General features: G+C 41.4%; 1 protein-coding gene and 1 long non-coding RNA gene across 4 annotated transcripts in view; one reads left to right on the top strand and one right to left on the bottom strand.

The window, feature by feature from the left end:
- The window catches only part of TPD52 (tumor protein D52), a 140,773-nt gene that overhangs the window by 111,578 nt on the left and 6,398 nt on the right, over positions 1–22,797 (bottom strand). The window lies entirely within an intron of this gene.
- LOC117079548 lies at positions 79–22,612 on the top strand. Its single transcript, XR_004435495.1, has 3 exons — positions 79–91; positions 3,166–3,171; positions 22,493–22,612. It is a non-coding gene; the product is annotated as an uncharacterized LOC117079548 (long non-coding RNA).

Consider the following 22,797-nt stretch of genomic DNA (forward strand, 5'->3'; position numbering starts at 1 on the left):
TAATTTTACATGACAAATTTTGTAATCAGCTTCTAAAAATGTTGAGGGTATAATCAGAATCAACCAGAGCTTTCATCTTCTTCAAAGGAAAGTAATCTCTGTCAGGAAAAATTTGTATAATATTTTGTAATATTACATATATCATAATATTTTATTCTTTTTCCTACTATGAAGAATATCATAATATTCCAATTAGTACATAAATTACATCTTATATTACCAACATACAAGGCTAGGATTTTGCAATTAGAAGCCAAATTCTGATAAAATAAAACAGTGCCTGAAAAAACAATGAACAATTTAAAATGTTACACATATTGGAATATGGGAGAGCCCATAAAGAAACTAATCAATACTCATCAGAACCAACTAGGGACTTCCAGCTGAGGTTAAATGACCTTTCGCTCCTGCTCCTGTTCCTGAAGGGCCTGTCTTTGTCACACAGCTGAGCCAGCACCCGCCTCTCCATAGCAACTGCAGCACACCCTTCAGCGCTATGAAAGATACCAGATAGATGCCTCCTCTTACATTAAATATTTATTAGGATTCTGCACAGTGGTCTTCCAGGGGAAGTTCATGGGAGGCACACACAACTCACAGCCACCCATCCCTCCTTCAAAAACACCTTTTCTATCAGAGTCACCCAGAAAGGAAGACCACAACCAGTTCTTTGGGGCAGGCAGGTGGTGGACTGTCTCCTTCACATGGCCTCTTGTGTGCATTTTTTACATGGCATTCGGTGTGCATTTTGATCAAACTTAAGGATTCTCTAAATTTGTAGGTCATCTCATTCCCTGTAGCGCCTTGTCCAGTAAGTTATAACAAGCAAAAAAAAAAAAAAATCTAATAAGCATAGTATCTATTTAAAGTCTAATAAGCCCTTATATCCTGGTTGTGTGGAAAGGATTAAGACTATAATGAGTTACTCTGTGGGTTATTTTTTAATTCATTTCTACACACCACATGAGGTTCAAAATGAGCAACTAACTCAGGCTCAGCTGAAGAACTCCTGGAGGGTCACTCTTTATCTGGGAAGCACTGGTGTTAAAAATTAGTGCAAATTTTGTTGCCATTTAGTAGAGTATTTTCACATCCAAAGCAAAAGCACAGAAGTAGGTAACAGATATCAAAGTTTCCTTACAAGACAAAGGATTTCTTTGCTTTACTCTGCCCTGCATGAACAGTTAAGTGAAAAGCAGATTCTTCCAAGAGGCTCAAAGATAAAACAGTAATCTTGTTTAATCCCAGCATGTGTCCAGAAGTGATGAATCTATGTAAAGATTTTGATGGCAAGTGATCTTTGAGCTGGCACGGCAGCTGCACCACAAAAGGTCGAACACATTTTCATGGGAAAGTTGCCTATGTGCTACTGAAGAAGCTGGACTATGAAGAAGCAGCCGAAATGCAAGAACACCTTCCCCCACTTCTCTGTATCCAGGACTCAGCTCAGTGCTGGGCACATAGCAGGTGCTATGGGAATGGGAATGGGTGACTGTAAGAATCATAAGAATTTTTCTTCTTTCAGGAGTACGGCACATTCCAGGCCCACTTCATGCCCCAGAAGTTACTATTAGATAGGAACATCATCAGAGTATGACAAACTAATAGGGAACTAATTAGGAAAATGTAATACAGACTCAAATCTTCTCTTCAAGAAATGACTCAGTTTCTGTACAACCTAGGGCAACTCTAGACAACAGCAGTATTTTCACTTGTCTGAGACAAAAGGAGGAGGGAAAAAAACCCACAATGTTCCTGAAACTAAATTTAAAAGTAATGCCCTTTATTCTGAGATCATGTTTTTCCTGATTTTTTGGAGGGGGAGGAGGAGTGTTAAAAATCTTGTATCTATAAAAAACATGGTGGCTTTTTGTTAGTTGATTTTAATAACTTGGCAAAACAAGGAGTAGACAACTCATTACGAGCTCTCCCCTACCCAATTTTAATTTATGAATTCCAAAAACTTTAAAAGGGTAATGCTAGGACATAACACCCACTTGCCCTGCCTATAGCCCAACTCACCTAACACACATCACTGCCCAGAACAGAAACAGGACAAACTGGTTTAGAAGGCAGAGGGGACAAAGAATGCTGTATTTGGCTATACATAAATGGAAGCTAACATGAGGTAAGAACATCCAGTTTGGAAAAGTCTAGCACTGAAGTCGTGCAAAAAAATATACTTGGACGCATAGCCCCTGGAAGTTCATCTAAGTGAGCCATTGTTGCTAAGGGCAATTCTTATTTACCAGGTGTGCTGGTAGGGGAAAAAAAACAGTTGACTATCCCTGCTTTTAGGTAGTCTACAAAAGACTTAGAAAAACTGGCTAGCAGCCCAAAGCCCATTTCAGGTTCAATTTATAAAGGGTCTAGTAAGCACATTTATGATTTTCCTAGCAACTCTGGGTTAGCCTGACATTAGGCAGAGAATAAAACAAACTACCTAAGGCTGGGCATTAATGTGGTGAGCATCATAGAATGATGGTCCCATTATCTACTAAAACAAAAATAGAACAAAAAGTACACGCGTTCAGCAATTTCACTTCCCCATATTACCCTAGACAAACATAGCTGCATAAAGGAGGAATAAACAAAGATGTTCAATGCAGGATTTATTTATAATAGCTAACAAAAAATACTGGAAAGAACCAAGTATCCATTAATAGAATTAAGGCACATTTATACACGTGTACACTATGCAGAAGTTAAAAATAATGAAGTGATCAATATGTACTAGCACAGAAAGTGCTCCATGACACGGAGCTGATGAAAAATGCAGAAATACAAGCATGACAGCATTTGATTTTTCAAAAGGCACACAAAAAAATCCCATGCTATATCGCGTTCCCAAATGTGGTCCCTGAACCAGCAGTATCAGCATCACCTATGAACTTGCTAAAAATGCAAATTCTCAGTCCTCACCGCAGACCTACTGAACCAGAACCCTGTGGGTGGGGTCAGCAGTCTGTTTTAACAAGCCCTCTGAGGGTGTGAGGTCTTGTTTTAACAAGCTTGAGAATCACTGGCCTACATGGGCAGGCATAAAAATCACTAAGAAAAGGTTGGCCAAACTTGCACCAGATGAGGTCCCTGCACAATTCTCCTTATGTATACTCTTGCCTATCTTTATCCATAACTCTTGTGTTCACGTATTGCTCCTGGAAGTTAAAAGTCCATTTTTAAGATACCGCAGGTGCTAGGGAGGAGCCTGGGAAAATGGTTAACCATGCATCTCAGCAAAGATAAGGGAGATCTCGCTGATGGAATGGGGAGAATGAGGTTCCCTAAGAGCTGCTGAAACACTGCCGATCACAAAAAGCACAAATAAACACGTCCAGTCAGAATTTTACTCCAAAACTCTCAACAGAGTTCGGCTGGTCTTACGGGTGACTCCGGTGGACAGAGTACATGACAAACAGTCAACACTAGTAGGAAGGACAGCTAGCCACCAAAGGATGAAAAAGAAAGAACAATGAAGACCTTGTTTGGGATAGCTAAACTATTTACATAGTCTCTGTTGTCCTGTTTTGTTGATTCTTTAGCACTACATGTGGCAGCGGCTACCCCAGCTGCCAGCCCCCACCATCATCCTTATATCTGCAGGGGTTGTTGAATGCCTAATCAAGCCTCTTCAAGACAGTGGGGCCTGGAAAATGCACGCGCGCGCGCACACACACACACACCCCACACACCCCTGGTACTTTATTTCCTATTAACTTCATAATCAGAAGTGAAATCAACTATTACTGCCAATGCTTGTAAAGATAAAATAAACGCCACAAGAGTAGTCAGGAACTCACTTTAAAATAAGGTTTACAGAAATCTATAAATCTAAAAATAAGATAACTATACTTTTCAGTTGAGAGACTGCCATAAGAGGTAACCGTATTAATCTCCCTACTATTGCTATCTATAAGTCATGTTCCAAACCAGAGCTAAAAAGTAAGTGGCATTTTATTAAAACTTACAAATTTTCCACCTCTAAATTTTTTAGTCTCATTTTGTCACCCAGGCTGGAAAACAGTGGCACAATCACAGCTCACTGAAGCCTCAACCTCCCAGGCTCAAGCGATCCTCCTGCCTCAGCCTCCCAAGTAACTGGGATTACAAGTGCACCACCATTCCTGGCTAATTTTGTGTGTGTATGTGTGTGTGTGTGCGCACGCACGTGTGTGTATACAAACAGAATCTCCCTATGTGGCCCAGGCTGGTCTTAAACACCTGGGATCAAGCAATCCTCCTGCCTTGGCCTCCCAAAATGCTGGGATTACATGCAAGAACCACTGCACCTGGCCCTAAATTTTTTTTTTTTTTTTTTTTTTGAGACAGAGTCTCTGTCTGTCACCAGGCTAGAGTGCAATGGCGCAATCTCTGCTCACTGCAACCTCTGCTTCCAGGGTTCAAGCGATTCTCCTGCCTCAGCCTCCCGAGTAGCTGGGACTATAGACAAGCGCCACCATGCTCAGCTAATTTCTGTATTTTTAGTAGAGACGGGGTTTCACCATGTTGGCCAGGATGGTCTCGATCTCTTGACCTCGTGATCTGCCCGCCTCGGCCTCCCAAAGTACTGGGATTACAGGTGTGAGCCACCGCGCCCTGCTCTAAATTGTTTTTAAGTGAGATTTTAGTGGATTTGATGTCAACACTGTGTGGCATCACCCTCGACATGTATCATACAACAGTTTTAAATCCAGTATCTAAAACAGCCTAGATATTCTTAATTTTCTGATAAAAGATCAAGTAAAAGTTTTGCTCTCCGTAACAAGCACTCTTCAGATTTTGCTGAAGAGAAAATGCTAAATAAAAGCACATTCTCACTCTGGGCTTTGGGGAACATCAGTTACTCCAATTTCAAGCTTTAGTCTCTTCGATTCTGGGAGGTCATCATAACCCACTTATATTTTGATACAAGCAATGCCTATGCTCGAAGACTTAAGAACTACAAAGAAACAGCTGTATGCCATTCCACTTTCTGGGCCATGTTTCTCCATTGTATAGAGAAAAATCATTTCTTTTTTTAACCTAAAAGCAAACACAGTTCTCCTCACCTCCCACTGTTCAGCCTATTTTTTTCCTCCTTTAACAAGGCCAAATTTTTAGCTGTACCCATTAAGAAGCTTAAGTTATTTACACAGAGAAGATGAAGCAAAAAGTGTTGTTACAGTCTCATATAAAAGAAATATCCAATTATTAAAACAAAACCAAACAAAAAAAGATTTGCCACTACATAGGTGATAGAGTTTGGCTATGTCCCCATCCAAATTTCATCTTGAATTGCAGTTCCCGTAATTCCCATGCGTTGTGGGAGGGACCCAGGGGGAGGTAATTAAATCATGGGGGTGGGTCTTTCCAATGCTGTTCTTGTGATAGTCTCATGAGATCTGATGGTTTTACAAAGGTTTTATAAAGGGCCGTTTCCCTGCACACGCTCTCCTTGCCTGTTGCCATGTAAGACACAACTTTGCTTCTCATTCGCCTTCCACCATGATTGTGAGGCCTCCCCAGCCATGTGGAACTATGAGTCAATTAAGCCTCTTTCTTTTAGAAACTACCCACTTTCCAGGATGTCTCCTCATTAGCAGTGTGAGAACAGACTAATAAATAATAAATTGGCACTGGTATAGTGGGGTGCTGCTTGTAAAGATACCCAAAAATGTGGAAGTAACTTTGGAATTGGGTAACAGGCAGAGGTTGGAACAGTTCGGAAGGCTCAGAAGAAGATAGGAAAATGTGGGAAAGTTTGTTGAATGCCTTTAACCAAAATGCTGATAGTGATATGGACAATAAAGTCCAGGCTGACGTGGTTTCAGATGGAGGTGAGGAACTTGTTGGGAACTGGAGCAAAGGTGACTCTTGCTGTGCTTTAGCAAAGAGACTGGTGACTTTTTGCCCCTGCCCTAGAGATAATGGTAGAACTTTGAACTTGAGAGAGATGATTTGGAGTATCTGGCAGAAGAACTTTCTAAGTGGCAAAGCATTCAAGAAGAAGCACAGTATAAAAGTTTGGGAAATTCGCAGTAGAAAAGAAAAACTCATTTTCTGGAAAGAAAGTCAAGCTGGCTGCAGAAATTTATATAAGTAATGAGGAGACAAACATTAGACAAATGTAAAGACAATGGGGGAAATGTCTCCTGGGAATGTCAAGAGACCTTCAGAGCAGCTCCTCCCATCACAGGCCTGGAAGCCTAGGAGGGAGAAATGGTTTCCCGGGCCAGGTTCAGGGCACTCCCTCTATGTGCAGCCTAGGGACTTGATGCCCTGTGTCCCAGCTTCTCCAGTCATGGCTAAAAGGGGCCAAGGTATAGCTCCGACCGTGGCTTCAGAGGGTGCAAGCCCCAAGCCTTGGCAGCTTCCACCTGGTGTTGAGCCCGTAGGTACACAGAAGTCAAGAATTGCAATTTGGGAACCTCTGCCTAGATTTCAGAAGATGTAAGGAAACGCCTGGATGTCCAGGCAGAAGTTAGCTGCAGAGGCAGGGCTGTCATGGAGAACCTCTGCTAGGGCAGTGTAGAAGGGAAATGTGGGGTTGGAGCCCCTACCAGAGTCCCCACTGGGACACTGCCTAGTGGAGCTGTGAGAAGACGGCCATCATCCTCCAGACCCCAAAATGGTAGATCCACTAACGGTTTGCACTGTGTACCTGGAAAAGCCACAGACACTCAATACCAGCCCATGAAAGCAACTGGGAGGAAAGCTGTACCTGCAAAGCCACAGGGGTGGAGCTGCCCAAGACCATGGGAACCCACCTCTTGCATCACCATGACCTGGATGTGAGACATGGAGATCATTTTGTAGCTTTAAGATCTGACTGCCCCACTGGATTTCAGACTTGCATGGAGCCTACAGACCCTCCATATTGGCCAATTTATCCCATTTGGAATGGCTGTATTTACCCAATGCCTGTACCCCCATTGTATCTAGGATTTTACAGGCTTTTGATTTTACAGGCTCATAGGTGGAAAGGACTTGCCTTGTCTCAGATGAGACTTTAGACTGTGAACTTTTGAGTTAATGATGAAATGAATTAAGACTTTGGGGGACTGTTGGGAAGGCATTATTGGCTTTGCAACATGAGGACATGAGATTTGGGAGGGGCCAGGAGAAGAAAGATATGGGTTGGCTGTGTCCCCGCCCAAATCTCATCTTGAATTGTAGCTCCCATAATTCCCATGTGTTGTGGGAGGGACCTGGTGGGAGGTAATTGAATCATGGGGGCAGGTCTTTCTCATGCTGTTCTCGTGAGAGTGAATAAGTCTCATGAGATCTGATGGTTTTATAAAGGGCAGTTCCCCTGCATATGCTCTCTCTTGCTGTCACCATGTAAGACATGACTTAGCTCCTCATTCACCTTCTGCCATGATTGCAGGCCTCCCCAGCCATGTGGAATTGTAAGTCAATTAAATCTCTTGCCTTTATATATTACCCAGTCTCAGGTATGTCTTTATTATTAACGTGAGAACAAACTCTTACAATGGGAAAGAGAAATAACAAAAGTATATTTTACCTCTAAAAAGAATAGGCTTAAAACTTGAAGAAACAGCCAAAGTGATTTTTAAAGTACATTTAACAAAAATTATGGGAGGCCACTGTTTTTGGACTAAGCTCCTGCACTAAGCCCCAAGAGCCAGACCACACCAAAGTGAGTCACTCATGCTAACTGCCACATAATCATATTGAAACTTTAAAGAAGCAGTAGATCCTCAAAACAAGATCAGTTTTTTCTGGAAACAGGAGATTCCAAACTACCGGAATCAGCATAATAAGAAAGTCTCCTCTGCTTTAACCCTAACAAAGAAGTAACCTGAAGTAACTTGTTGTTAACCAATCAGCCTTTTCTTTCTATTGTTCTGTTTCCTTGTTCCTTTATAAAAGGCACGGTTCTGACATTGCCCAGTGGAAGCTCTATCTGTTTTATAGAATGGAGGCTGCCCACTTCCAAAATAATGAATAAACGCCAATTAGATCTGTAACTAAATTTGTTGTAATTTTGTCTTTTGACAGGTGTAAGATATAATTACAAGGTCACTTTGTAATACATCCATTGCTAAATGAAATAGAAAGCAAATTAAGTTAAAAGCAAGGCAATGAATGTTAATTGCACTTATGTTGATTTTTGTCAGAAGAGATCCAAGTACATCCTGGTAAGCAGCTTTCAATATAAACAAGAGCCCTGCACCTCTCTGTCAGTTCAAAAATAGAATACTGCAAAGCTAGAAAGGTAACACCCAGGCTTTAGACACACCTTCTAGAACAGACTTTTCTAAATAGCCAATAACAGCTCGAGAAAGGGAGACGATCAGACCTGCCTTTCATGCCCCCTATCCCAGGAGCAAGAGGTGAATCTTGAATACCTTTTCCTACCCAGAGGTAGAGAGCTGACCGGGGAGAGAGGCCAGCCATATCCTCAGCAGGAGGATGAAGAAGCCAGACCAACCCTTGCTAGTAACCGACAGAATCACATGGGCAGAAGCAAACTTGAAGGGCAGCACCAAAGGAGGTGTGAAATGCTGTGGTGAAAACTTCCTTCCTCCTCAACACTCATTCCCAACAACAAAAAAAACACCCACTACCATTTAATATCCAAAAGAGTAACTGGTACATCTAGCTCTAAAGATCTCTCACATGAAAGATGTCAGGCGGCCAAGAGCTCACACTTGTAATCCTAGCACTTTGGGAGGCCGAGGAGGGTAGATTACCTGAGGTCAGGAGTTCGAGATCCAGCCTGGTCAACACAGTGAAACCCCGTCTCTACTAAAAATACAAAAATTAGCAGGGCGTGGTGGCGCAAGCCTGTAATCCCAGCTACTTGGGAGGCTGAGGCAAGAGAATTGCTTGAATCTGGGGGGCAGATGTTGTAGTAGCCAAGATTGTGCCACTTCACTCTAGCTTGGGTGAAAGCGTGAGACTCTGTCTCAAAAAAAAAAAAAAAAAAAAAAGATGTCAGGCACAAGCAGGTCTCAGGTTTCCTTCAAATTGAGGAAACTTGATAGGCCTGCCAAAGACAGCCTGTGTGGCAAGTAAATGCTTGTGATTAAGAACCTGAATATCAACTTGACGGGGTGTGCGCAGGGGAGGGGAGAAAGGGAGCGTACACAAAAACATTTGTGAATAAAATTAGTAATTACCTTCATTAGAATGTGTTTATGTTTCTGATAGCACATTTGACCCAGAATATATATGTATATTAAATTAAAGAAGACTCTTAGGCACTAACAAATATAGGAGGAGAGTGCTGAGGTTACTAGGATTTTATTACAAAGAAATGTCTTACTTCTATGCTTTCACAGGTGTCTCCACTAAGGTTATGTACAACTTACGCAAAAAATGGTAAAGAATTACTTCAAGCATAGGAAAATACGAACTACATTAAGTACAGCTGCTTTGACTGCAATGTTCCAGGAACTGAAGGAGGTTAATGGCACCACAGTTGCCTCCAAGATATGGGGCCTGCACGGTGGGCTGTCCATTGGCTTCCCTTGGAATAAGCAGAGTGTCTTGCCTTGGTAGGAAAAACTATTTCCTCAAAGGAAGCAATGATCCCTCAAGAAGGCTGGACAGAGGTGAGCAGAATGCTTCCTTTCCAGCACTTTCCACATCTCATCATTGCCTTCTGCCCTCTTAGGTCCCAGGCGCTTTTAAAAATCAACAACAGCAAGACTTTTTCTCTTTTCTTGTTTGGCTACACTGGCATCATAACATTCTACTAGAGGTTAACTCAATAATTCAAAGCTAAAACCCCCAACATTTGAGACTTGGTATTATTAAATAAATCACCTCCATTTTGGCAAATTTACATCTGTAACCAATTCATTTAAGGTAAGATTTCTCTATATTATGGAGAGGCAGTAAAACATTGGCGATAAACTCTATGATCTTGGGGAGTTCCTTAATCTCCCTAAACTTTAAGCTCCCTCATCAGTGAAACAGGAAAAGAGAAAATACATCTGCCCAGGGCTGATGTGAAGGACAAACAGGGCATTTGCTGCCCATAGGTGTTTGGCGGGAGCCAGGCCCTAGGAAACACTCCTTCAATGTTAGTATCACTATCAAATAAAATACCTTTCTTTCCACATAGAACTGGTTGAAAAGAACTAAAAATTTCAAACTCTTCAATAACAGAAAGGCCCAAACCATCCCCATCTCTCCCTCTGCGTCCTTTCACTCACCTTTTCCAACCTCTACAAAAAGGATGAGCAGAACCTGCCCCACTGTGAAGGACACAATCACATCTTCTTTTGCTCACTGCACAAAATAAGGCTATGAAGTAGGAGTGTTGGTGGGAAAATGAACACACCTTTAAAATTCTAAAAAATAACATTATCGTCAAAAGCTAAAGGGTGACTGGGTGGGCAGGCAACTTGGTCAGGAGAAGCAAGAGAGACACAGAAGCAAGGCACCCTGTTGTCTCCCATAGGGAGTATCAGGAGGGCTCCCAGGACTCCTGTGGAAGAGGCAGGCCCAGCCCGCAGCCTCCGCGAGCTCTAGACACAGGTGAGGCTCTCGGGAGTCGAACCCTCGCTGGTGACCAATGTGCGCAACACCCAAGGTGGACGTGACAATATGACAGAGCTCTATGTCCTGGGATGGCACCAGATTTGAACTGCAATTGACTCACCGCTTACTTCCCTCTCCCTTTAAGTGAGAATGAAAAATCAAATGTCCTCTTCATCTTCTAATAAGTTTTTAAATTATGACACCTTTGAATCAAGAAAAAGGAAAGTTGCTGTGGCTTCTATATGTTTCTCCTTGGCCCAAAATTCATACAGAGAAACCCAAATAGCTAAACTAATGAAGTATGATTTTTTAAATTCTCAATTAATAATCCAAAATGTTTCTTCTGTGCTTTGAATCATGACATACACACCAAAACAAAAAAAAAAAAAAAAAAAAAAAAAACACCTAAATTAGCTTTGAAGTAGCAATGAAATTAACTAATAAACAAAGTAGGGAATCCATTTCAGGGGTTTTTTTCTATTATTCCTGCAGAACAAAATGTAATACAAGACATAAATCATACACAAATTATGTATATGATGATCTGTGATGAGAAACCTTTGAGGCTACTATCATAATTGTTTCGGGGGGTTGTTTTGGTTGGTTGGTTGGGTTTTTTTGTTTGTTTTTTTGTTTTTTTGAGACAGGGTTTCGCTCTGTCACCCAGGCTGGAGTGCAGTGGTACAGTCTCGGCTCACTGACACCGCCACTTCCTGGCCCAAGCGATCCCAGTAGCTGGGATTACAGGCATAAACAACTCCTCCAGGCCTGATGTTACTACTGTAATTGTTTTGGTGCGCCGTAAATCATGCTTGTATAAAACAGCAAATTTAATCAATAAATGTTGTGTGTGTTCTGACTGTTCCACTGACTGGCCATTCCTCCATCTCTCTCCCTCTCCTTGGGCCTCCCTATTCCAGTGATTTGAAGTGGTGAGAGAATAAAGAGAATGGTAAGGAAAGAAATTTACAAAGAAGATTCAGCATGTGCAAGAATGCAGACGTATGAGAGGGCAAGGAGGCATTTATGAAACCTCAAACCACATAGTGGGCATCACGGGGTGTGGGTGCTGTATATCTGCAAGGCTCAGGTTGGAATAGTCAGATGTTGAGCAGTGAAGGGAGGACTCAAGGCATCTGAGGAAAAGGAAGAGTACAGAAAATCTCAGATTGAATGGAGAAGTTTGAGACAAAAAATATGGAAAGGGCCAGGCGTGGTGGCTCACACCTGTAATCTCAGCATTTTGAGAGGCCGAGGCGAGCAGATCACTTGAGGTCGGGAGTTCGAGACCAGCCTGACCAACATGGAGAAACTCTATCTCTACTAAAAATACAAACTTAGCCAGGCATGGTGGCACATGCCTGTAATCCCAGCGACTCGAAAGGCTGAGGCAGGAGAATAGCTTGAATCCGGGAGGCGGAGGTTGTGGTAAGCCAAGATCGTGCCATTGCACTCCAGCCTGGACTACAAGAGCAAAACTCCGTCTCAAAAAAAAAAAAGAAAGAAAAGAAAAGAAAATATAGAAGAGCAGATGAAGGGATGGAGATGACGCATTTGTTTGGGGGGTATATCGTATTTAAGGTCTGCTCCAGTTATCCAATGCTGCATAACAAGCCAGCCCAGAACTTAGTGGTTTTAAACAACAGCATTTATTACAGTCACAGTACTGCAGTTTGGGCATGGCTTGGTGGGGACAGCTATTCTCTGCTCCACTCAGCCTCAGCTGGGGGGGACTTGAAGACTGAGGCCAGGGCCATCTGAAGGTGCACCCACTCACATGAGGGGCTACTGACACCAGGAAGACCTAGCAACCAAGGTTTCCTGGCACCTGCCTCTGTCTGTCTGGCCTCCAGCATGCAGCCTCAGGGTGCCCAGGCTTCTTACATGTTAGCTCAGGGTTCTTAAGGCAGGAGTTCCAAGAGAGGCAGGCACAAGCTGTGTGGCTTTTTATGGTCTAGCTTTAGAAGTCAGATGGTGTCACTTCCGTCTCACTGTATTAGTTAGAAATACGAATAGAAAAGGCCAGCCCGTATTCAAGGAGAGGGGAATCAGAACACCTTTTGGAGGGAGGAGTATCAATGAATGTGTGAACATGTTTTAAAACCATCACCAAGTCCTTGTGGGATGTCGATGTGGGTAGATTCAGGAGTGACATATGGATTTCTGAGAGAAAGAGGTGGGCAGGATATCAAGGTTTAGGAGACCTGAGGACATGTGATACTTGAAGCTATGAAGCTGTTTAGAAGGCCCAGGAAAAAGAATAGGAGAAACATGGAGAAATGAGCGTGGAATGTGAACATCTCAGGGGGGAAAGGAAGGTATGAATTAAGAAATGGAGTGTTGGACTTTCAAAGGCTGTGGGGATGCCAAGCAGGTGGACAGGGAAGAGCAGCTATGGGATTTGGTGATAAGGAGCAGTGGTGGATAATGCTGAGAGATTTGGGCTCCGTGGATTGGGGTATAGTAGAAGAGAATTGGGGTTGGGTTGAAGAGGAGTGGGGTGGGGTGGAGGAGAATGGGAGGGCTGGTACAATGGATTCCAGGCCTGCGGGAAGGGGGGAATAGTAAAGGGAAGGCAACTGGAAAGGGAGATTGCCCTTTGCCAAAATGGAGCTGATTATTTAATAATACCAAGTCTAACCAGCGATTATTTGAGGTTCCTGCTCCACTTTGGATTGGAGGGAATTCACAAAGTGCCTTTGAAAAGCTGGTTGCTTCATCAGACTTCACTACTTTTCAAATTTAATATCTATAGTCATCATCATGAACTTAATAATCCAGTCAAGAGAATGTCATCTGCAGTGACCACAGCCCCACCAGTCAGAGCCCAGCCAAGCGGAAGACTGGGCTCCTGGAACCAGAGGCCCCTTTTGAAGGCTAAAAAACAAAAGGAAGTAAGTTTGGGAAAGGATGGTAATGCTGGGAAAAATAAAACCCTAAACCAATAGAAACGTGCCATGTCCTCTTTACCATCAGTCAGGATTTTCATTGAATCCCTGACACAATCAGCAGTGTCAATCCACTATAAAGTCACCAGGAGAGGCAGGCTTGGCCAATAGGTTTCCCCCTCAACAATGACCTGAAGAAAAGCACTGACCGACTCTCAGGTCGAGGAACCTTTGTTCTGAAATGAAAATCATTTCTCAAGAGAACCTGAGCAAGAATAGTTAACAGATCCAGAAGCTGCACAAATCAGTCCCATAGTCAAGACACTCCATGATGAAAACAAGCACTCACAACTTCAGGTTGGCCCTTAGAAATCACTGGTTAAAATTCTAAAATCGCAGCGTTACTACAATTTCACTCAAATGTTACCTCTAGGCCGGGCGCGGTGGCTCAAGCCTGTAATCCCAGCACTTTGGGAGGCCAAGACGGGCGGATCACGAGGTCAGGAGATCGAGACCATCCTGGCTAACACGGTGAAACCTCGTCTCTACTAAAAAATACAAAGAACTAGCCGGGCGAGGTGGCGGGCGCCTGTAGTCCCAGCTACTCAGGAGGCTGAGGCAGGAGAATGGCGTGAACCCGGGAGGCGGAGCTTGCCGTGAGCTGAGATCCGGCCACTGCACTCCAGCCTGGGCGACAGAGCGAGACTCCGTCTCAAAAAAAAAAAAAAAAAAAAAAAAAATGTTACCTCTAGACTAAACTGCTTTTCTGGCTATAATACCACCCAGGGAAAGTATAATACTTTCATTCTACAAATATTTAATATGTTCTTATTCTCTGCAAGGCTCTTACACATTAAAGTGAATTACTGCTTACAGACTTGAGCTTCTTGAAGGTCAAACTCTACGATATCACTATTAAAATACATTTTGCATTAAAAGCATCTTAACTAAAACCAGTGGCATCCACAGGCATAGCAAATCCAGTTATTCTCCCTTGCCTCTGGTTTCTGCTCTCATTTTACAAACACACACAAATGCCAAACTACTCATCCTCTCTACTGAGGAACTAAAAACAATAGTCAAATTTAATATCTATAGTCTATTTGCTTGGGAATATTTGCTTGGGAATAGCCAAGCAAATTCCCATCACTTAATCCAAATTTCCCTTTAAAACACCCACAACTTCTTCAAAGGGCAGTCTCCCTTTCCGGTTGCCTTCCCTTTACCATTCCCCTCTTCCCACAGGCCTGGAATCCATTGTACCAGCCCTCCCATTCTCCTCCACCCCACCCCACTCCTTTTCAACCCCACCCCAATTCTCCTCAACTCCACCCCCAACCCCCATCCCTGGAACCCAAATCTTTCAGCATTATCTACCACTGCTGGAGTGGTGGATAATGGGGGTGGGGGAGATGTAAACATTCAGTCAATAGCAGCTTTCAAGTCCAAGTTCAAAGGTCACCTACTTTAGGAATTCTTTTCTGAAGACCCCAGCCAGGGTTGCTCACTTCCTCCTCAGCCAGGGTTATAAACCTCTCACCACATCCACTCTACTACAGCAGCCTAGTTGTATGTTTGTTTCTCCAGAATGGCCTGAGAGCAGGCTCAGAGCCTAGATCGCACCACTGCACTCCAGGATGGGCAACAGAGTGAAACTCTGTCTCAAAAAAAAAAAAAAGAAGAAGAAGGAAATAACTAACTTCAATAGAACAGCATCGAAAATGTGTCTATGAAGTACTTATTTAGCACTATGTCCAATATCTCACTTGTCTCTAAAGAAATAAAATGTTTCGGCCGGGCGCGGTGGCTCAAGCCTGTAATCCCAGCACTTTGGGAGGCCGAGACGGGCGGATCACGAGGTCAGGAGATCGAGACCATCCTGGCTAATACAGTGAAACCCTGTCTCTACTTAAAAATACAAAAAACTAGCGGGCGACGAGGCGGGCGCCTGTAGTCCCAGCTACTGGGGAGGCTGAGGCAGGAGAATGGCGTAAACCCGGGAGGCGGAGCTTGCAGTGAGCTGAGATCCGGCCACTGCACTCCAGCCTGGATGGCAGAGCAAGACTCCGTCTCAAAAAAAAAAAAAAAAAAAAAAAAAAGAAATAAAATAATGTTTCGTTTAAACTGGGAACCACTGAGTTAGCATTTTACAGAAATCTCTAATATTCAGTTTCAAAAATCAGTATCTATTGAGCACCAGTACTAGTAACAGATTGTACCTAATTTTCACGCATATGTGAGATATCAGCCTCAGAGAAGTTTAATGACTTATCCAGTGTCTCACAACCAGAAAATGATGAAGCCCAATTTTGAATCTTGATATGACTTCAGGTTCAGTATTCTGAACTAATTTACAATTAATTCTGATGCATAAGATCAGACACACAGGCCAGACTCTGATATAGATATACTGCTTGGTGCTCCTTTCCATGGCTCCTACCACAGCTGTACTGTGCTTTTGAACAATACCTTTGCAAGAAAAAGGAAGATTGTCTGCAACTTTTAGGTAGTATAGGTATAAGCTGGGTAAGGACATGTACTCTCTAGCCAGACATTACAGATCAAAATTCCAGATCTGTCTGTGCCAAGCTGTGTGCCCCTGAAAAAGTTATTACTCTGTCCCTTCATGCCCTGTTTCATTTGTAATGCAGGGATACTATTAGCACCTGCTCACAGGGTATGCTGTGAAATTTTTCAAAAATGAAACATGAAAAGCATTAGACAGAACCTGGCATACAGAAAACAATAAATGTTGTTGCTGGTAACCACAGTAGTTGTATTACTAAAAATGACCCAGTAAAACCCCCGCTGGAAAACTTAAATAATTATAATGCAAAGCTGAAGCTCTGCCACTTCAGATTCCAATTTTGTTTCAATTATTTGGAAAGAAAACATTTCTTTAAAAAGTATGAGATGTTCCTAGCCCTATGAACTAATTAAAAAATGTAGTTTAGGCCAGGCAGTGGCTCACACCTATAATCCCAGCACTTTGGTAGGCCGAGGGAGGAGGATCACTTGAGCCCAGGGGTTCAAGACCAGTCTGGACAACATAGTAAGACCTTGCCTTTACAAACAATAAAAAAATTAGCCAGGCGTGGTGGTGTGCGCCTGTGGTCCCAGCTATTCAGGAGGCTTAGGTCAGAAAAAATTGCTTGAGCCCACGAGGTCAGGGCTGCAGTGAGCCATGACTGCACCACTGCACCGCAGCTTGGGACACAAGAGCAAGACCCGATCTCAAAAAAAAAAAAAAAAAAATGCAGTGTAAATTTTTCTTGGACTCCAGATTATTTTCTTAGAGACAACAGATTTGGGATGAAGCTTTTGCAGGGCTCTCCACATCCAGCAGAGTACATCTGGGGAAGTCGTGACCATTCAGATTGTTTCCTCCTATATAAAATGAAAATGTACCAGTCCTACCTCCCTGCAGCATTGAAAGACTGAAATGAGATAATATGTAGAAAATTAGTAAGAGTTCTGAAAGGCCGTGTGGTATCGTCATCATCATCATTCTGGGTCCCAATAAAATAATATTCCATACGGAATATTCAACTTCCATACAGAATATTCCAACTTCCACATGGAATATTCCAACTTCCATACTGAAATGGAAGACGGATCATCCCTTTGCTAAATGTCTCAGGCAGGCAAAATGTTTGCATTTTTCCCTCTTTACAGAATTTTTGTTCTGGTTTACTAGTAGCAAGCACTTTCCACTACTGTGAACATACTTCTTGACCTTCTCAAATGTGTTTTTTAAAAACTACTACTAAAATGTGCTGAGACTATCATGTCTCCTAGGCTCAGAACACATTAGAAGTAAATAACTGGCTGGACACAGGCAGTGGCTCACGCCTGTAATTCTAACACTTTGGGAGGCCAACGCAGGTGGATTGACTGAGCTCAGGAGTTCGAGACCAGCCTGGGCAACACGTCAAAACTCCATCTCTACTAAAAATATTTTTAAAAAGCCAGGCGTCGTGGCACATGCCTGTAGTCCCACCTACTTGGGAGGCTGAGGCACAAAAACCACTTGAGCCCAGGAGGCAGATGTTGCAGTGAGCCTAGATCACACCACTGAACTCCAGTCTGGGCAAGAGAGTAAGACTCTGTCTCAAAAAAATAAATAAATAAATAAAAGAAGTAAATAACCAACTTCAATAGAACAGTATTGAAAACGTGTTTAAGTATTTATTGAGCACTACACCCAATATCCTTTCAAGGAAAAAATTTAACCAACACTGTCTCTTCTACCTATGTATACACACACATTCTTACATACATGCCTCAGGAGCAAAGTACCAATTTCGCTTCTATTTACAGATCAGATTTTCAGTGATTATATGTAAGACTATAAGCGTATTTAGACCATATTCCTATCTCCCTGCCAAACCATGTTCCTTCTCTAATTCTTAGTCTTTTCTATCCAAACCCATCTGACTCTATTAATGCTAGAAGTCTTTGATTGATATATGTGCAATATGAGAAATATGGAGTACCTACTACATACTTGAACTGCATGCTGGGAATACAATGTAAGGCAGTCTCCTGTTCTAGTGACACTATTTCTAGCCAACTACAGATTCTAGTGGGTTGGATAAACTACCATCTTTATTTCTTAAACCCTCCTGATTGGACCATAAGCTCCTTTTCCACACCACCATGCCTCCAAATAAACTAAGGATACAATGGGTGAAATTTCATCCTGTTAATAAGTTCCCAACCCAAAACTTTATCAAGAACACATTATTTATATATATTTATATATTTATATATTTATATATATATATATATATTTATATATTTTTTATATATTTATATATTTATATATTTATATATTATATATATTTATATATTTTTTATATATATTATATATATATTTATTTATATATTTATATATTTTTTATATATTTATATATTTTTTATATATTTTTTATATATATATTTATATATATAATTTTCTTTTTTTTTAAGACAAAGTCTCACTCCGTCACCCAGGCTGGAGTGCAGTGGTGCGATCTCAGCTCACCGCAACCTCCACCTCCCAGGTTCAAGCGATTCTGCTGCCTCAGCCTCTTGAGTAGCTAGGACTACAGATGTGCACCACCATGCTCAGCTAATTTTATATTTTTTGTAGAGATAGGGTTTTGCTACGTTGGCCAGGCTGGTCTCAAACTCCTGACCTCAAGTGATCCGCCCACCTCAGCCTCCCAAAGTGCTGGGATTACAAGCATGAGCCACTGAGCCCGGCCTTAAATAATTTTTAAAAGTGACATTTACATGTATATAGCCGTAACATGAAACACACTCACGAAGCTTATGAGCCAAGGCATGTAAATTAATAGCCTGTCTGAAATCACTATTTTTAGTACCAATTACAAGTGTCTAAAGAGAAAAGATACAAAGAAGGAAGTACCGAAAGCCACACAAAGCCATGCAAATTACCCCCAAAATGTCACCTGGAAAATAACATTAAAAGATCCAACATAACCAAAATGATAAGCAAAATAGAAAAAGTAAATATTTGCCATGGAGGGAAGGTGGCAGAGAACAATGAGAAGGCAAGACACACTAAGATCCCGACTGTAAAAAGTAGATAAGTAACAATCTCAAGAAGGAAATACAAATGGCTAATAACATCTATAACCTCTCTAGGAAACAGACAAATTGAAGCCTATAAGCTCTGTAATTCTATTTTAAGGAAATGACTAGAGAAACTGAAGCAGAAGGACTCCTTGAGCCCAGGAGTTCAAGCTACAGTGAACTAGAATTGCATCACTGCGCTCCAGTCTTGACAACAGAGAAAGACTCTGCCTCTTAAAAAGAGAAAAGAAAAAAAAAGACAAAAAAAGGCAATTTATGTAATAAGAGAAAATATCTGCAAACCAAACATCCAATAAAGGGTTAATATCCAGAACATATATATTAAAAAGTCCTATAACTCAACAACTAATCTTATCAAAAACAGGCAAAACAGTCTTACACAGTGGCTCAACACCTGTTAAGTCCAGCACTTTGGGAGTCTGAGGCAGGAGGATCACTTGAGCCCAGGAGTTCAAGGTTATGGTAAGCTATGATTGAGCCACTGCACTCCATCCTGGGTGACAGAATGAGACTGTGTCTCAAAACACAACACCACAAAACAAAATAAAACAAAAAAAGGGAAATAACAAGTGTTGGCAAAGGTGGAGAGAAACTGGAATCCTTGTGCACTGTTGGTGCACATGCAAATTGGTAAAGCCATGATGGAAAACAGGATGGAGGTTCCGAAAAAATTAAAACAGAATTACCATACGATCCAGCAATCCCATCTCTGGGTATATATCCAAAAGAAGTGAACACAGGCTCTCAAAGAGATATTTGCACACTCATGTTCATTACAGCATTATTCACAATAGCCAAGATGTGGAAGTAACCTTACTTTCCATTGACAGATACATAATAAAGAAAATGTAGTACAAATATACAATGAAATATTATTCAGCCTTAAGAAGGAAATTGGGTCACATGCTACATATGCATGAGCACCGATATCATGCTAAGTAAAATAAGCATGATTCCACTTATATGAGGTATCTAAAGTGGTCAAACTCATAAAAATCATAGTTTCTATGATTGTTACCAGGGGTAGGGGATGGAGGAATGGGGAAGTTGGGAAGCTGTTCAATGAGTACAGAGTTTCCATTTTGAAAAATGAAAAAGTTTCAGAGATCTGTTGCACAAAGAGGTACACACAGTTAACACTATTGTACTGTACATTTAAAAATGATTAAAATGGTAAATTTTGTTATGTATTTTTTTACCACGAGAAAAAAAGGGCAATGATAGTTATATTTTCCAGAATGAGATTCAGTAACAGGCATCAAAAGGCTTAAATATATTCACATCCTTTGACCTGTCTATGGAAATTTATCTTAAAACAATTTATCTTAAAGCAGTATCATACCTAAAATGGAACGTAACCCTACTCCAGGAGAGAAAGAGTTAAATAAACATTTGAATAGTGGAAGAATGCAATCATCAAAAATTATAGTTTGGGGAAACTTTTTTTAATGATGTGGTAAAATTCTTATTATCAAATAATATCCAAAACAAAACTGTATGTGTAGTATATACAGTATAACCCTAATGAACATATATTGGGGTATTGAATAAAGAAACAGACCAAATTCTAACTAAGAGAGAGAAAGAGAGACAGACAGACAGACAGAAAGAAAGGGGAAAGTGGAGAGGAGAGAGAAGGAGAAAAAGATCTGCCAGCATGATTTTTGTTGAATTTTCACCTGCATAAGTTGATTCTAATGTTCATTTGGAAATAAAGTCTGGCAAGAATACCTAGAAAAAAAAACTGACAGAAAAAAAAATAGAGTAATCAAACTAGCCCTTCCAGACATTTTTACATTTTATGATAACAAACTAGGTTTAGCTGCTGGCAATGAACATAGAGATAAAGAGAAAAGAAAAGAATGTAAGCATTTAGTACATGACAACAGTGGCATTTCAAATTAATAGAGGAAGAAGCCATTAGTCAATGAATGGTGTTAGGCATTTGGGTGGCCAATTGGAGGTGGAGGTGTTAAGATTTATACCTCACATCTTATTATCAAAACAAACTCCAGATTGAGGAAAGATTTAAACGTAAAAAATAAAACCATAACAACATAAACTTGAAGTGAGGAAGACAATTCTAAAAATGATTCAAAAGCTAGAATCCATAAATGAAAAGAGCCATTAGTTAGACTGGGCATGGTGGCCCACTCCTGCAATCCCAGCAATTTGGGAGGCCAAGGCAGGTGGATCACTTGAGGCCAGGAGTTCAAGACCAGCCTGGCCAACATGGCAAAACCCCATCTCTACTAAAAAATACAAAAATTAGCCAGGCCTGCTGGCACGCACCTGTAATCCCAGCTACTTGGGAGGCTGAATGAGAAGAACTGCTCAAGCCTGGGAGGCAGAGGTGTCAGTGAGCAGAGATCATGCCACAGCACTCCAGCACTCCAGCCTGGGTGGCAGAGGGAGACACTGTCTCAAAAAAAAAAAAAAAAAAAAAAAAAAAAAGAGCTATTAGTATTTCTTCTTGGTTTAAAAAAATCACTATAAAGTCAAAAAAGGAATGGAAAACTACAAAAAAAATTAACTCATAAACAGTGGCTACATTCTATAAAACACAATAGAAAAACTGGCAAAAGATATGGCCAGATATTTCACAGAAAATGCAATGTAGATTGTAAACAGATTAAAAGACGTAAACATATACTGAGAAACCATTTGTCCCCTATAAGACAAGCAACAAGGGAAAAGGGTGGCAACATCCTGGCCACAAGGCATGGGAAAGAAAACGCTTACACATGCTGGTGGAAGTACAACTGGCACCACTTCTATGGAGCAGAATTTGGCACTATCAAAATTGAACAGCCACATTCTTCTAAGAATTCTTCCTACACACACACTGGCATTTTTGTGGAATGACTTGCATACACATATATTTGCTGCAGCTTTGTTTTAACAGCAAAATATAAGAGTGAAGGAGTTCAAGACACAACATTCCAAAACATTCCACTTTAGCATGCTGATTATTTTGGGCTAAAGGCACTTGAAAAACAGCAGGTGTAAGAAGGCCACCCAAACCTCTTTTTCCTGAAAGCAGATGATGAAACTCCTGTATGAAAGATGTCCTCTCTCTACGAGGAGGAAAGAAACATTCTTATCACAGGAAATCCAAGCCCAAAGAAATCTGCATGAAGAAACCTTGCTAAACTAAACCTTACCTTCCTAGTTACTTTTCCACAATTGCCACTCTTTTTTGGACCTAGTATATAATCAACCAGGCCAAGCCACTTCCTTGAGTCTTCATTCCTCTTGTGAGGGTAAAAGGTATGTAATATGTAAAAAGCACTAAATAAAATGTGCATGCTTTTCTCCTGTTAATCTATCTCACGTTGGTTTAATTCCTAGGCCTTGCCAGAAATCCTAAAAGGGTAGGGAGAAATTTTTCCTCCCCTACAAGGCAAAATGTAAATGTCCATCAACAGGGAAAAACTCAATTATCTATAAGAGTATAAAAAATGTTACATCTATAAATACATACATACAAATGGCCATTAAAAATGGAGCTGCTCTAGGCCAGGCGCAACAGCTCACATCTGTAATCCACGCACTTTGGGAGGCTGTGGCAGGTGGATTACTTGAGGCCAGGAGTTCAAGACCAGCCTGGACAACATGACAAAACCCCACCTCTACAAAAATAGAAAAATCATGGTGTGGGGGTGCACGCCTGTAGTCACAGTTACTCAGGTGGCTGAGGCAGGAGAATCACTTGAACCCAGGAGGTGGAGGTTGCAGTGAGCCAAATTGGTGCCATTGCACACCAGCCTGGACAACAGAGAGAGACTCCATTTAAAAAAAAAAAAAAAAAAAA

This window comes from Trachypithecus francoisi, unplaced genomic scaffold (genome assembly GCF_009764315.1).
Source record: "Trachypithecus francoisi isolate TF-2019V2 unplaced genomic scaffold, Tfra_2.0 Lachesis_group7, whole genome shotgun sequence".
Taxonomy (NCBI): Eukaryota; Metazoa; Chordata; class Mammalia; order Primates; family Cercopithecidae; genus Trachypithecus; species Trachypithecus francoisi.